Consider the following 14,105-nt stretch of genomic DNA (forward strand, 5'->3'; position numbering starts at 1 on the left):
AGTTTGTGATGATGCAAAGTTGTAGGTGGGCAGTTCAAATAAATACCAGCTTAATACAGGCCAGTAAGCAAGTAGTAGAAGTGACAGTGGAAATATAAATGGTTAATTAGGTTAATACGGAAGTAATAAGAATACGGAGTTAAAGGGAACTAAAGTTTCCTAGTACAGTTTTCCCCAAAGTATAGAACTCATACCACTGTTGGTATGAGATCTCATTTTAGATGGTCCAGGAAATGCTTTACGAGACACAAGGATGGATTATTAAGTAAAGTTAAATCGCATTATGAGAAAGTTATTCCTATTTCAATTCTCTTTTAACTCTTCTGAGTACCCCAAAGAGAAAGTTCCAGTTGGATGCTACTATGTCTTTAACATTTCTCTAACACTTGCCAAGCTCCCTTTTTAACAAAGAGAGAAACACCTTCAAGCTTAAAGACTTTGATTTGGCCAAAGCATCTAGCAAGAATTTAATCTCATTGTTTGGTTTCCATTTTACCTACTCTTTCAAGTATTTTCTATATTAATTTACTGTAATGATATAAGGTTTCTTATTTAAAAATAAATTTATTAAAAATATAAATTAGTCCATCTGTAAAGATATTAAGCACATGTTGCACAAATTGGACTTGGATGATGGAGGCACACATGTAACTGGAGTTTGGAGAACAAGCATGATGGCCCAGGGCAGAAACCTCTGCTCGCAGTGGCACATTTGGCTGGTATCATCTAAGAAGGGGGAGAAAAGGTAAAAAGCAGAGTTGTTCAAAAAGCCTGTGGCACTCAGAGAAGCCACATGACTTCTCTGCAGCTCTGGATCCGAAGAGCCTCAGTAGGGGTCAGTCCCTCCTTCTCAGGCCAAGAAACCTGAAACCAAGAGTCAACTGTCCCCCAGTGGGATGCATCACGTGATGGTAGCAAAATTAGTCACTTTATCCCACTTTTTTCTCCTTTTCCGTCAATTTCCTAGATCCCTGGGAGATAAAGAGTGAGCTCAAGCCTATAATACCTATCAGATAGCAGAACAGACACACCATTACCCTCTACTCACTGGTCCACTCTCCAAATTCCTGCTGCCCTGACTGCTCCCCCATAGGGAGTGGAGCCCCAAAGAGTGATGTAAGTACAGGACATGGGGCCTGCAGAGGGTTAACCACTGCCTCTCTATGTGGCAGCGCAGCATGACCAGAATACAAAGTGCAAAGCAAACGTCCACCCTCGCATTGGCTGCCACACATCACATCCATACACAATTGCACACAACTTTATATGTCTGCCACAGCCCCAGTGACCTTTCAGATCCCTGAGTTAAAGGGACCATTACTCATCTTTATGTACATGTCAGGTTTGCATGATAAAGCCCAGAGACACTTTGATGAAGTAAATAATTTAGCCCCATCCATAATCACCTGCCATTGCCAAATCCTAGTGTCTTTCTGGGGATTGCTCCACCAATCTAATGAAATAGTGAGTCCCTTATTGATGACACCAGGTCCATATAAACTTTATGCAGAAGCTAAACTGCATCCAAGAGCATGTGACTTGTAAAGAACAATAACATGAATGAGGGACATTTTCTTATACAAGGTTCTGGAAACATAAGTACATTTCCATTTTAAAATAAAGGATACTATTTATTGGGCACCTACTACGTGCTACATGTTGTGCTTGGATCTCTCGTGCCTTGTTTAGTTTAATACTTCAAATAGCCTTGCAAGGTGGCTGTTGGTATCTCTATTATACAGAGAATTAGGATTCAGTTAAGTGGTTTGCTGAATGTCACCCCAATAGCAAGTGACAAGGCGGCAAGCCACTTTAAAATTTTGCTGGAACAGGGGCGGATATAAAAGAATGAATGACTACACAGCAGAGCTGGATGTGAACTGTAGTTGGTCTGACTCCCTGTATACTCATTCTGCTATCCCTCCCCACTTCTCTCTCTCAGTCAGAAAGTTTGGTGTAAGGACAGGAAGTGGTTGCTTCTTCTTGATGTATTTGCCTGGCACCTTGCTTTCTGACGGTCCCTTCTCCTGAAATTGGGGGTACAGGACATTTGAAGAGAGGGTGAGATCTTAATGATACCCACTTCCCATCTTCATATGCAGTCAGAGCATAGGCTTGATAGGGATCTTGAGGTATTGCTCTGTCTTGAATTCAAATGATTACTTCCCAGAAACACAAAAAGGCCAGGAAGTTCCAAAGAGAAACTAGTATTGGCCAGCTGGTTTTTAAAGAGAGCAACAAAGTAGTTTCTGGACAGTCCAGTCTCACGGGAAAAAGACTGGTCTATCTGTGATGGGTTTATATTTCACGGTCTTGAATTTGCACAAGTCATAGATTTGAAGAGCTTGACAAGTTCATGGATTTCCAGATCCAACTTACTGATGACAATGGAGTCTAATAAATGTATATGGATAAAAAAAGGTGAAACAGACAAAGAAGAATGGTGATGATGTCAAGATGGTGGTGTTTTGGGTAAAATTTCTCCTTTACAATTAAACTTAATTGACATATCATCATTCAAAAATAATGGGTATGTAGTCGTATTGTCAAATGTTGTCAAGGAGATAAGGACTGAGAAAGACTTTATATTTTTCAGTTGTGGATGCTTTGTGTTTGGGAAGAGGTTGGGGTGGGGTTAGAAACTCAGGGGACCCTCCCAGCTTCCACACTGACTGGCCTGGCAACCTTGTGCAACTCACTTGAACTTTCTGAGCCTCAGATCCCGTGCTAATAAAATGGCAATCACAATGCCTGTCTATAGTCAGGCATGACATATATATATATCAGAAGACAGGACTTTCTCCTAGGCCTCATATTAAGGATCTGTAATGGACTAAATTGTGCACACCCAGAATTCATAGGTTTAAAGCCCTAAGCTTCAATGTTTCTGTCTATGGAGAAAAGGCCTTCGAGAGATAATTAAGGTTAAATGAGGTTGTAAGGGTAGGGCCCTAATCTGATAGTACTGCTGTCCTTAGAAAAAGAGGAAGAGACACCAGAGACCTCTCTGCATACACAGAGAAAAGGCCATGTGAGGACACAGTGAGAAGGTGGCTATATACAAGCCAGGAAGTGAGGCTTCACCAGAAACCAACCTTGACAGCACCTCGATCTTGGACTTCTCATCTCTAGAATTGGGAGAAAATAAACTTCAGCTGTGTAAGCCTCCTAGTCTGTGGTATTTTGTTCTGGCAGCACAAGCAGATCAATACAGAGTCCAAAGAGATGAGGTTTAAGAAGGTTGTAAGTCACCACGCAAATGAAGAGCATTCACACAGCACTGGGGTCTCAGGCCAGGTGGTAAGGCAGCAAGGGAGAGGTGAAGAGGTAGAGAGGGCACATTCTGAGTTCTCCTTTGAAACTGAAGGGCATGAGACACAGACCTAGCTTGAGGAGGGTGAGGGGTCAAGGTCTCTGCCATAAGTACTTATAAGAGATGTAAGGATTACTCACTCATGAGATATTTGAAAAATAGTATTTACCTTGGGTCTTTAGGAGGTCGAGCCATTTCTCAAGGGAAGAGGATTAGACCAAATTTAATAGTCCTTTCCCAATTTTCGCGTTCCCTGATTCCAAAAGCGAGATGGAGCTTTCAAGTCTTCAGGCACGTGACTTGCTGACAGGGTGTGAGGTAGGACTAACTGTTGGCTTCACAAAGCAAATGTCCTATTTTTCTGTTAAATCAAGCTGGTTTCACATCAAGGAGATGAATCTAAAGTATAAAAACAATAAGACATGTAGCCCAGCTGACCAAGCAGAGGATGGTAGATTGAGTTGTAGGATCTGAAATCTCTCTGCTTCTCCATTCCTGGTTCTGACCTGGACTTAAAGTTCATGGTATTGGTAAGTCTGTTCTCATCCCTCGAGGCTGCATATTGCCTTATATGACATAAACGAAGTCCAGAGTAAGGCACTGGGGAAAGATTGGGCTTGAATTCCAGCTTAGCCACGCAAAAGCTGTGCCCTTGTCAAGTCATTTAACCCTACTGATTCTCAGTTTTCTTACCTGCTCCAGGAGGTGAATTGAACTCAGGGTCTGCAACTACAAGGCATGTGCAAAGCCAGTCCTGCTTCCCATACCCCATGCCCTTGGCAGACCGAAATAGTAAATCCTGGCTCTCAGTCCCACTGAGCTCAGATACAGACTTGCGACACAGGGCAGCCTCTATGAGTGGGTGAATTTGGCACAAGGGGTAAAATGTATACACCTTCCTAGGTACTACATGATATCTAAGTCCCTTCCCTATCCTTAGACTCTGTGATGCTAATGTAGTATAGCTATGGTACAAACAGAGTAAAGTCTTGGAAAAAACGGACTAGAGGATGCAAGGGGGAGGAAAACTGAAGGAAGGTAAACAGACAAAGATGTCTCTTCCAGGCTCCCTGCACCCTCTGGTCAGTGTGCTGTGGTATTTAGGTGAGGTGCCAATCATTCATCCCAATCTGGATAACAAGCTCCTAAGAAGGACACAGCAGAGGTGTTATGAGCTAGAGTCTCCAGGCACTAAGGAGGAATTAGGGAGTGGACAGAGGAGAAGGGAAAGCAGGTTACAGAAAAATAGCCCTGTGGAGGACTTAGGTTGCATAATCCAGAAGCAGGGAGACAATGTCTCCCCCAAAACAATCTACTGAATTCATTACTTAGATGAAAAAAAGAGGCATAAACATCAAACTTCTAGAACTTGCAGGAATATGGGTGTATATTTCCTCCAACAATGAGGGGGCCTACCTCTGCACAAAGGATGTTCCATTGCAGTAATAGAGCTCATAACCTAGACCTGATGCTGAGCTCTCTACTGCACCCCTGGCAACACCCACACCTGCCCGCTCCAAGCCTCTCCTCTTGACTGTCTAAGCATGTTCTCCTTGTGGAAACTTTAATCCGTAATTGTGTGGCAAATAGCTGTTACACTGTCAGTCCCATAAGCAAGCTTTGTGGGGAAGCTTCTTCCATAATTCATATCCAGAACTAATAGAACTTTAGTGAATTGAATTCTATTAAGTCTGTGCCTGTCATGGCTGAAAGAAACTTAAGAAGAGAAAGAAAGGATAAGTTAATGTTTCGGTAATGTCCCAGAGGCTGTCTCTTTAAACTTCTCTCCAGGAGTCTGGAGCCGTATTTCTCCCACGGTGGTGCAAGGAATGAGGAGACCTGCAGCTGACCTCCCCTTAAGCAAGAGCACAGGCTCAGGGCTATGAAAAAAGAATACAACAACAACAGCTCACCTTTAATATATGTCAGCTACTGTCTGAGCACTCTACACGTGTTAACTCAACAACTATCCTAGGAGGGAGGTGTACTATTTTATCCCATTTTGTAGATGAGACACTGAGGCCCAGACAGGCTAAGTGACTTGCTCAGGTCACACTGCACTGTAAGTGGTGGAGCTGGGATTCCAATCCAAGTAGTCCAGTGGTGTGCTTTTGGGTGCCCTTGAGGGGGTAGACCAGGCCCATCCTCCATCCCTGCCCCTCACCTCTGCTTAGGGTTGAAGAGTCAGACATGCCTGAGCCCAAAACCTGGGTCTGCCTTATTAGATGCATGAACTTGAGCAAGTTATTTAACTTTCCTGAGCCACAATTTCCTCCTCTGTGAAATGGATGAACACCTATGTCATAGGATTGATGTGCAAATTACATGCAATTAAATGCACTTAGCAGGGCTGAGCAACGAGTAAGCTGTCAATGCAGGGAACGACAGTGGCAGTAGTGGCGGTGGTTGTGCCTCAGCATCACAGAATGCCAGGAATCTTAGAAACCCTCTAATCCAATCTTAAATAAATGAAAGAATAGATGAATGGTTGGAACCAGCCTCCATGCAGCATCCAGTCTCTGGTATGTTGCAGGCTATTAGTGATGAACCCTAGAAATCTCGAGTGTTTTGCTAGTTGTGTCTGGAACCCTAGATATTCCTGGTGCAGTATTCTAAATTGAGTTTAAATCCTACTTCTCTCAACTAATAATTGTGTGACATTGGGTAAGTTACTTCTTCTCTGTCAAATGTGGATAATAATAACCAACTTGCAGGCTTGTGAGACCAAAAGTAAGAGTTTGGAAAAGATTTAGCAAAGTACCTGGCATGTCTTTATAGTCACTTCTAACCTTCCTAATTTATTCAAAAATAAAAAGGGGGCAGGGGCTGTTAATAAAGTCTTTAAGTAATCCCACTATTCCTAGTCCACCATATGTTTATTTCAACAGTTCTGTTTAAAATCTGGTTGTCACAACCCAAGGTGAGGGAAGCACCAGGACATGCACCGGCCCCCTTCTTCAGCTGGTCCCTTTCTGAGAGAGGAGAGGTTCTCACTTGGAAGCCCTCTGCTCTTGGATTGTAGAAAGGTCTCTTTTGCGGGACTCACAGAGGAGGCCATGCAGGGTTTCCTGGAATCAACTGCTTTAATGAATACTATTAAGGTGGCAGTGACATCATTAATTCATAAATAAGGATGTAATTAAAGATCAAGGAAACAAGGAATTGGAGCAGGTTAGTTTCAGATGCCTCCTCCCACCTGATGTCCCCGTCCCCTCCAACCTCTGCTTCTTGATGTAATCCTGAAACACTCTGTCCTAAGACTGAGCCTCTGGAGATTTTGTACACACTCTTTCTCCCAGCTTTGTGTTTAAATGGTTTAAAAAGTCCACAAGTGTTTAGTTACCAGGCTGCTCTCAAAGTGTCACCAAGAATTTGAAAGGAAGCAAATAGCTTTAATCACATTTTACTATGAAGAAAGAGAAACACACATGGGGAAGTGGGTGGATTCAGGCCATACAGCCAATGATATTTGTGTGTCTGGACAGACCCTGTCTCCTCAGGGTTAGGGGAAGCAGGGGAAAACTGTGACTTATTTTTCAATAAATACATATTGTGAACCTGCTGTGATTATCACAGACTCTTTGAGAAGATAAAGAATTCTTAACACATGGCCCAGGCTTTCTAGTTAAGGAAACAAGACAAATCCTCATGAAATATTAAGTAACAGATTCATTTATTCAGGCAAGAAGGAATGTCTCGGGCATTTGCAGATGGAGAGGTTCCCCTCTGTGTTGTCTGGGTGGCTCTGAGCAAATTTCTTCCTTTCTTCAAACCTGTTTCCTCCTCTCTAGAGAAGATAAAAATAATCCCTGCCTCATGGCTTGTTGCATCAATGAGATAGTGCTGTAATATATATGAAAATATTTTGTAAACAATGACCTCCTAATCCAGTATAGGTCATTATTGTTGTTAGTGGTGAATGCCTACTTTGTACAAAGCAACATGCCCAGCAGATGGGGATGCAAGATGCATCAAGAAAAGCTATTATAAAAATGATTACTAATTATACCCTAATAAAAGTTTTCACAAGAAAGCAAGAACCAGAGGAAAGATGCTAACAATAATAGCTCCGAGTTCCAAAGAGGGAGGCCGCCCAGTGTTGCAAGGAAGGGTCTGACTGCAAGGTTGGTCCCTCTGGGTTTGTGGGCAGCTCTGCACCAGCTGGCTCTGTGATCTTGAGCAACTGGCTGTGCCGTTCTGTGCTTCTGACTTCTCATCTATAAAATTAGGGGGTTGGATTCTATTATCTGCACGGCTCCTCCCAGCTCAGCAGGCTGTGATCTATGGTCTATGAAGGGCTGGGCCTTGAAAGCTGAATCAGATTTCAGTGGAGGAATGGGAGCTCATGAATAAAGGCACAGAGGCAGAGACAAGAATATGCAAGAGATAGGGAATAATAAAAGGAGCTGACATTTATTGAATGCCTGTTTTAAGTGCTTTAGTGTTTTAACTCATTATGTCCTTACAACAACCCTACAAGGTGGAAAAATTATCATTCCTCTTTTATAGGTGATAAAATGGAAGCACAGGGAAGTTAAGTAGTAACTTGCTCAGGGTCATACAGCTTGGAAAGGAGCTGGGCCTGTGATCCGAGCCCAGGTAGTCTCCAGAGCCTACACACTCAACACCCAACCACAGTGCAACACTGCCACTCATCACTCTACCCTGGGACCAATCAGAGTTCAAGGTTTATATAAAAGAGGAGGTGAGATATGTCACACTGGAGGAGATGACCCACATTCTGATCTTAATTCCTTCAGTGACTTCCCTGCTACAACTGAATAGCTCAGTTTTTCTGGATCCCAGTTTTAACTGGACAAATTATAAATGACACTGCATGGGGGTGAGGCCAAGGGGACAAGGCAAGTGATGAATAAGCAACATGACAGCAAGATGATATCTTTTCTATTGACCTTCTCTGTTCCTCTGCACAACAAGGCTAGGCCATGTCTTCTGCCACTTGTCTGCCCAGCCAACCACTCTGTCCCTGTGGAGGAGACTGCCAGGACGGAAAAACTAAAATAATCTTAATGAAGAGTCAAAAAAGAAGAGTTGCTTAGAGATCATCTGCCCAAACTCTTCTTCACCAATTTACTGACTTGGAAACAGAAACCCAGTGAACTTAAATGACTTTCCCAGGGACTCATTCATTCATTCATACTAAGCATCTCCTACATATTGTCCAAGGCCATGGCGATGTAGGGCTGAGCTAAACAAACACAGAGACGGGAGACCCCTTATGGGGAAATAAAGGGATGCTGGGAGCTTAGAGCTGGAGAACCTAACTTAGGCCAGGAGACTAGAGGATGCCTTCTATAGAAAGTTAAGTTTGAGCTGAGCTCTTAAAGCTGGGTTATGTAATTATAGAGAAAGCAAGGAATGAAACCAAAAACCAAGCGCTCACGGCCAGCCTTGTTGGGCTTTGTGCTAGAATACTAACCCTGCATTTCCTTTTGCTGCCATCCAGCGCTTCTCTGCAGAGAACAAAGGGCATTACAGATACCCTCTCAGCTCGCCTAACTCCGCTGTGTGAGAGGCGGGGAGTCAGACTTATTATTCCTCTTATTATCTCCTATTACTGTTTTCTTCCATTTTCCCTAAGGTTTCGCATTTGTAAAACAGACAGGAGTTTTGATGTGACTTGGATTATACAAACACCTGCGTGGTCGTCGCCGCTGTCTTCTCTCTCCAAGACAAACAATGGCGAGTGGGTGTGTGTCAACCAACTCAGTCATTATACCGTTTGCGTTTCCACCTTTTCCACGGCCTGTTTTTGATTTCTTCTTCCATTTCTTTCCACCTTTTCCAGCTCTGTTAGGATATGGTTATCATTTTAATCACACTCTCTGGGCAGGCCAAAATTAGGGACACTGAAAACAAAAAGTGTTATGTAAAATGAGACTTTGGAGGAAGGCGGGCTTGGCGTGTGCTCAGCATGCCCAACTCACCCTGGCCTCAGATTTTGCAGGCTCGCCCAGCACCCGAGCCTGAATTCTGCACCTGCTGATCTCCTCCAAAGCAAGGCAGCCCTTTAGCACCCCAATATTGTATTCCTCTTCCTTTTCCATTGCATAGGTAATGCAGCACTGAGCTTCCCTGTCCCCAATGCCTCCTGAAGTTCAGCAGCAGATAAAAGGTTTGGAAATGCCTGACCCAGCATGGGGTGGCCTGTCAGGTTCTGGGCTGCAGAGATGTTCGTAGTAATTACTATGCAGGTTTACACCTAGGGCCTTGATTCTTCACCCTAGCTGCACATGTGAACAACCCGGCTGCTTTAAAAATACTGCTTCCCTGGAAAGATACCCCAGACCAAGTGAATCAGAACATAGGCAGTAGGTTTGTTTCTCCTTTAACATCCCCATCCTCCACTCCATACCACCTGTGATTCTAAAATCCAGCTAGAGTGGAGAACCAATCCCCCCCAGAAGAGAAATATCGGGGGAGGGAAGAGACATCTTGTCACTGAAAGTGTAGTTCCTGTCCCTCCCCACCATCAGGATTACCTGGGAACCTGTTAAAAATTGAAGAATCTCAGCTTCCAATCAGAACCTACTGAATCAGAATCTGCATTTTAACAGATTCCCTCAGAGTCTAGGAGATTCACATTCACATTGCAAATTGTGAAATATTGTTTTATTCCCATTTTTTAAACCAGGACTATGTGTAATGCCACTAAGAATTATGCCTAAGAGCCCAGATGTTGCAGTCAGCCCAGCCTAGGTAGAAGCTTTGCTGTGTTGCTTATTTGACATTGGATATGTTATATAAGCTCTGGGTTTCAGTCTTCTCATCTGTAGTATGAATTACAGTATAGCACTTGCTTCGAAGGATTCTTGTGTGAAGGAAATGAGTTAATACCGCTTGAAACGGTGCTGGCTCATTATAAGTGTCCTCTGAAAGTTATCAGTGATAACCATGAGAGGGATGTCCAAGTGAAGCCCTCGATTCCTGCCCACCTTGGTGTTTTCACTCCTGAATGTGTCTTCCATAGTTCAGAGAAAAATTCATTGCCACAAAAAGTTGTTCACAAAACTGATCTTACCTGATCTTACCAATTGAATGAAAATAAATTTATGTCAGGGCATTAGGAAAGGGGTAAAGGAATTAAACTCAAAGCATTCAGACTTCTTTGTTTGTTTGTTTGTTTCTGTTCACTAAAGGGACTTTACTCTGAAAGCATTAGCTCCAGTGCTGGACTCCCCACAGTCAGCAGGCCACTGAAAGATGTTACTAGAAGTGACTTCTTGCCTTATTGCTCACACTCCCCAATCCATGATCCTACATCAGCGGACCAGAAGGAGGTATGATTTTCTTGGGGTTGGGCCCCAATGCAGGTGAGGAACAGGCAATTGCAGCGTCCATATTCACTTGGCATGAGGGTGGAAAATGTCTGTCCCTAAGAGCAGGGTACCTTGGGTAACAGGCCGTGGTGGTTTTTAAATATGTCCACAAATTCTTTGATACTCCTCTCTTCAAGAGATGGAGCTTAATTCCTCTCTCCATGAAAGTGAGCAGTGACTGTTTTCTAAGGAATAGAATATAGTGGCTGTGACGGTAGGTAACTTGCAGAATTAGTTTATAGAAGGCAGTGCAGCTTCCTCCTTGGTCTCTCTTAGACCATTTGCTCCTGTGGAAGCAGCTACCATCTTATAAGCTCAGCTGAGAAGACCTATGGAGAGGTCCACAGAGAGAGGAATTCAGGACATGTCACTAAGCCATTGTGGAAGCAGATCCTCCAGCTCCAGTCAAGCCCCCAGATGACTGCAGCCTCAGGAAAGACCAGGAGTCAGAACCATACAACTAAGCTGTTTCTGGATGCCTCATGCACTGAAACTGTGTGATATGGCAAAAGTTGTTGTAGTTTTAAACCACTAAATTTGGGGGAGATTTGTTATGCAGCAGTAGATAACTTATACACTGGCCTCATGAACAACACATGGATGTCTTCTGAAAGCCTGAGCAATAAGGAGAAATTAAAAAGGATAGGGATCTAGCAGAAAAAGAAGCAAGTGCCATGCCATGAGGGAAGATGGGGACTTGTGAAATCCTTGTCTTTTTAGTAATCCCAAAGGACACAGACTCCAGAGCCCGGAAGTGCTGGGTTTGATCCCAGCTTTGCCACTGACTGGTTCTGTGAGCTTGGAGGGTTCCTAAGTGATCTTCCTCTCAGAAGACTAGCGATGATGTGATGTTGGAGACCTACCACTGAGCTTGCTAGTGGGACTGAAGGGTTGGAGCTATGACGTGCAGCGCTGTCCTCTTCCCTTTCTCCTGTTCTGTTCCTACCTCTCAGATACCAAATAGCCTTCAACCTCAGGACACGTGCCTTGGGCACAGATGTTGCCATCATGGCATGGGGGTGAGCAGAGTGTGAGGATGTATAAAGAAGGAGAGGGGATAGCATATCTACTCCATCTGGAGCCTGCCTGGGTGAGGGGAGGTGTCTGGAGGAAGCTTCCACCAGAGGAGCAGATCGAGAGTGCTGCAAATCAGGTGTCACTAGTGGAACCCACCTTCTGTCCTTCCACTGCTGTTGGAAGAGGAAGAAGAGGGAGGTTGTGAGAATGATGGCAGGCGCTCTCCCCGCCCCACCATCTGCCCTCTCCTGCTCTTGGCATAAAGGTTTCTAGGGAGACAGTGCTCTGAGTCACAGAGGAGAGACCTCTTCTCTCCCAGGGCCTAGCTTGGTTTTACTGCCCTCTATATTCTCTGTACCCACCTGCTGCTCCCTCCCATCTTGGGAAGACTCTGGGGGGATAAACACTAATCTTGACAAATTTCTCTCACATAGGAGATAAAAGTGAGAGGGCCTGAAGTTCAGGACCAAGAGGCTCTCATCTCCCCATAAGAAGTTCTGATCCCTGAGACTCAACTCTCTTGCCCTGAAAAGGCCAAAATCAACTTCCACAAATGAGAATAAAAAGGAAGCCAGCGCCACCCCCGCCCTGGCCACCTGCCCCTGATGGAGTGCATCTGTAGGGGTTCTGGGGTGCTCAGTTACTCCAGACCACTCGGCTCCTGACATCGTCCTGGCACTAATTGGAAGACCTCTGGAATGCATTTCACAAATTGAATTGTCCTGGCCTGCCTCTGCTGTTCCCACTCCTCCGGCCTGGGGGAAGAGAGGGGAAGCTCAATCTCCTGCCTGCCAGCCACGATTAAGCAGAAAATCAATCTTGTCGGAACTGCTCTTCCCACAGTTGCCTTCCTGAAGAGGAGCACAGACAGGACATTTGGGGGTTGATGGGCCACTCTGAGATGGCTATCCCACATATTGTCCTGACACTCCTTATGGCCTGTTAGGAAGTAAAAGGATCTCCAGAAGCTTTCTTAGCCCCTCTTTGCTTGGCTTCCAAACCCGAAATCAGGCCTTCCTCTGTTGTAAGGTATAATAATGATGTCTGGAATTTACATTGTCCTTTTCCTTATGGAGTCTAAAGGATTTTATGCACATTTCTCCAGTAATACAGTAAAATCAGCTCCCAGGTCCTGGATACCTCCTGATTCAGCCAAGGGAGGAGCCAAAGAACAGCATGGTGAGTGATCAAGGTGTCTACCCTGCCCAGGGGGAGATCTGGGATTCAAAAGCCTTGGCTCCCAATCTGGTTGCTCTTGGACCACTACCTAGTATCTGCTCGTTGTTTACAGGACCATCTCAGAGAACTAAAGTGCCAACGTGATGAGGCAGAGGGGGGAAAAGGCAGAGCCAGCTCTCAGCTGGGAGGAGGGCAGACAAAATGTAAAACTGGCATGGCCAAACCTGAAAACTGCCCATTTTCTGGGGGACATCATCCTGACCTCATACGGAGCCATGTACAGGTCACCTCACTGCTGTGTACCAGGGATTGGACAGATCAAGGTAAAGGAAACCAGCTAGGAAGCCAGTACAGTGGTTTGGGCACGAGATGATTTGAACTTGGACTGGAATGGAGATGGAGAAACGTGGAAGCATCTGGGAAATATTGAGAAGTTAAAGTCAAAACCACAAAAGAGCAATTGGATGTCCATGTGGTGGAGATCAGAAGACAGTAATTACAGAAGGATGCTCTGGAGGCTGTGGATTCACGACTGAAGATTCTGTTGCTTAGTGTTACGACTCACTGAATGCCAAACCTAACAAGATAAGTTTTCTCTACACAACTGCTCTCTGGGGCCCTTTCAGGTGAGAGGTCCCCACCTGAGATTGTCTTGTCCTGTGGTGCCCCAGTCTTCCTCCCCAGCAGCTCTGTCACGGCTTATATAGTTCTGTAGGAGGGATAAACAGGCTATAGTTCTGAAACCCAAGAAGCCAGCCTCTCCACTTGGGGTAGTAGAAATCCTACAGCAAAACCCCAAACTACTAGAGAAAAAGAAAGACAGAGTGCCTGTGATTTTAAGACTTTTTAGTGTGAAAAACCAGACAAAAACAGGAAATATGCCTGTATTTTTTGGCATTTGAGTTTAATCTATCATGGACTTTGATATAACACCATGACAAAATTCTACAATGAGAATCATCAAAATATTCTGAGTTACTACTGACAACCTCTCCAGTTGATAGGAAAAGACAATCTTAGGTCTTTACCAGACTCTCTCTCTCTCTCTCTTTCTGTCTCTTTATGTGTCAGAGTTTAGCATTCACATATTCAGTCAGTCTTATACAAGTCTCATGCAATATTAAAATGTTTATGCAACCTTTTCAGTGCATGAAGCAGCAGCAAATGTTCCCAGCATGCAAGAAATGAGGAGAATAATGTTCTTACACTTTCTCAGGAGAAAGTCCAACACCAGAGCAATGCCTGTCTTGCCTTCC

General features: G+C 44.3%; 1 protein-coding gene across 1 annotated transcript in view; it reads right to left on the reverse strand.

Annotated features, from left to right (window-relative positions):
* The window catches only part of ALK (ALK receptor tyrosine kinase), a 731,313-nt gene that overhangs the window by 607,617 nt on the left and 109,591 nt on the right, over positions 1-14,105 (reverse strand). The window lies entirely within an intron of this gene.

The sequence above is a fragment of the Cynocephalus volans genome, chromosome 14 (assembly GCF_027409185.1).
Source record: "Cynocephalus volans isolate mCynVol1 chromosome 14, mCynVol1.pri, whole genome shotgun sequence".
In the NCBI taxonomy this organism is placed as follows: Eukaryota; Metazoa; Chordata; class Mammalia; order Dermoptera; family Cynocephalidae; genus Cynocephalus; species Cynocephalus volans.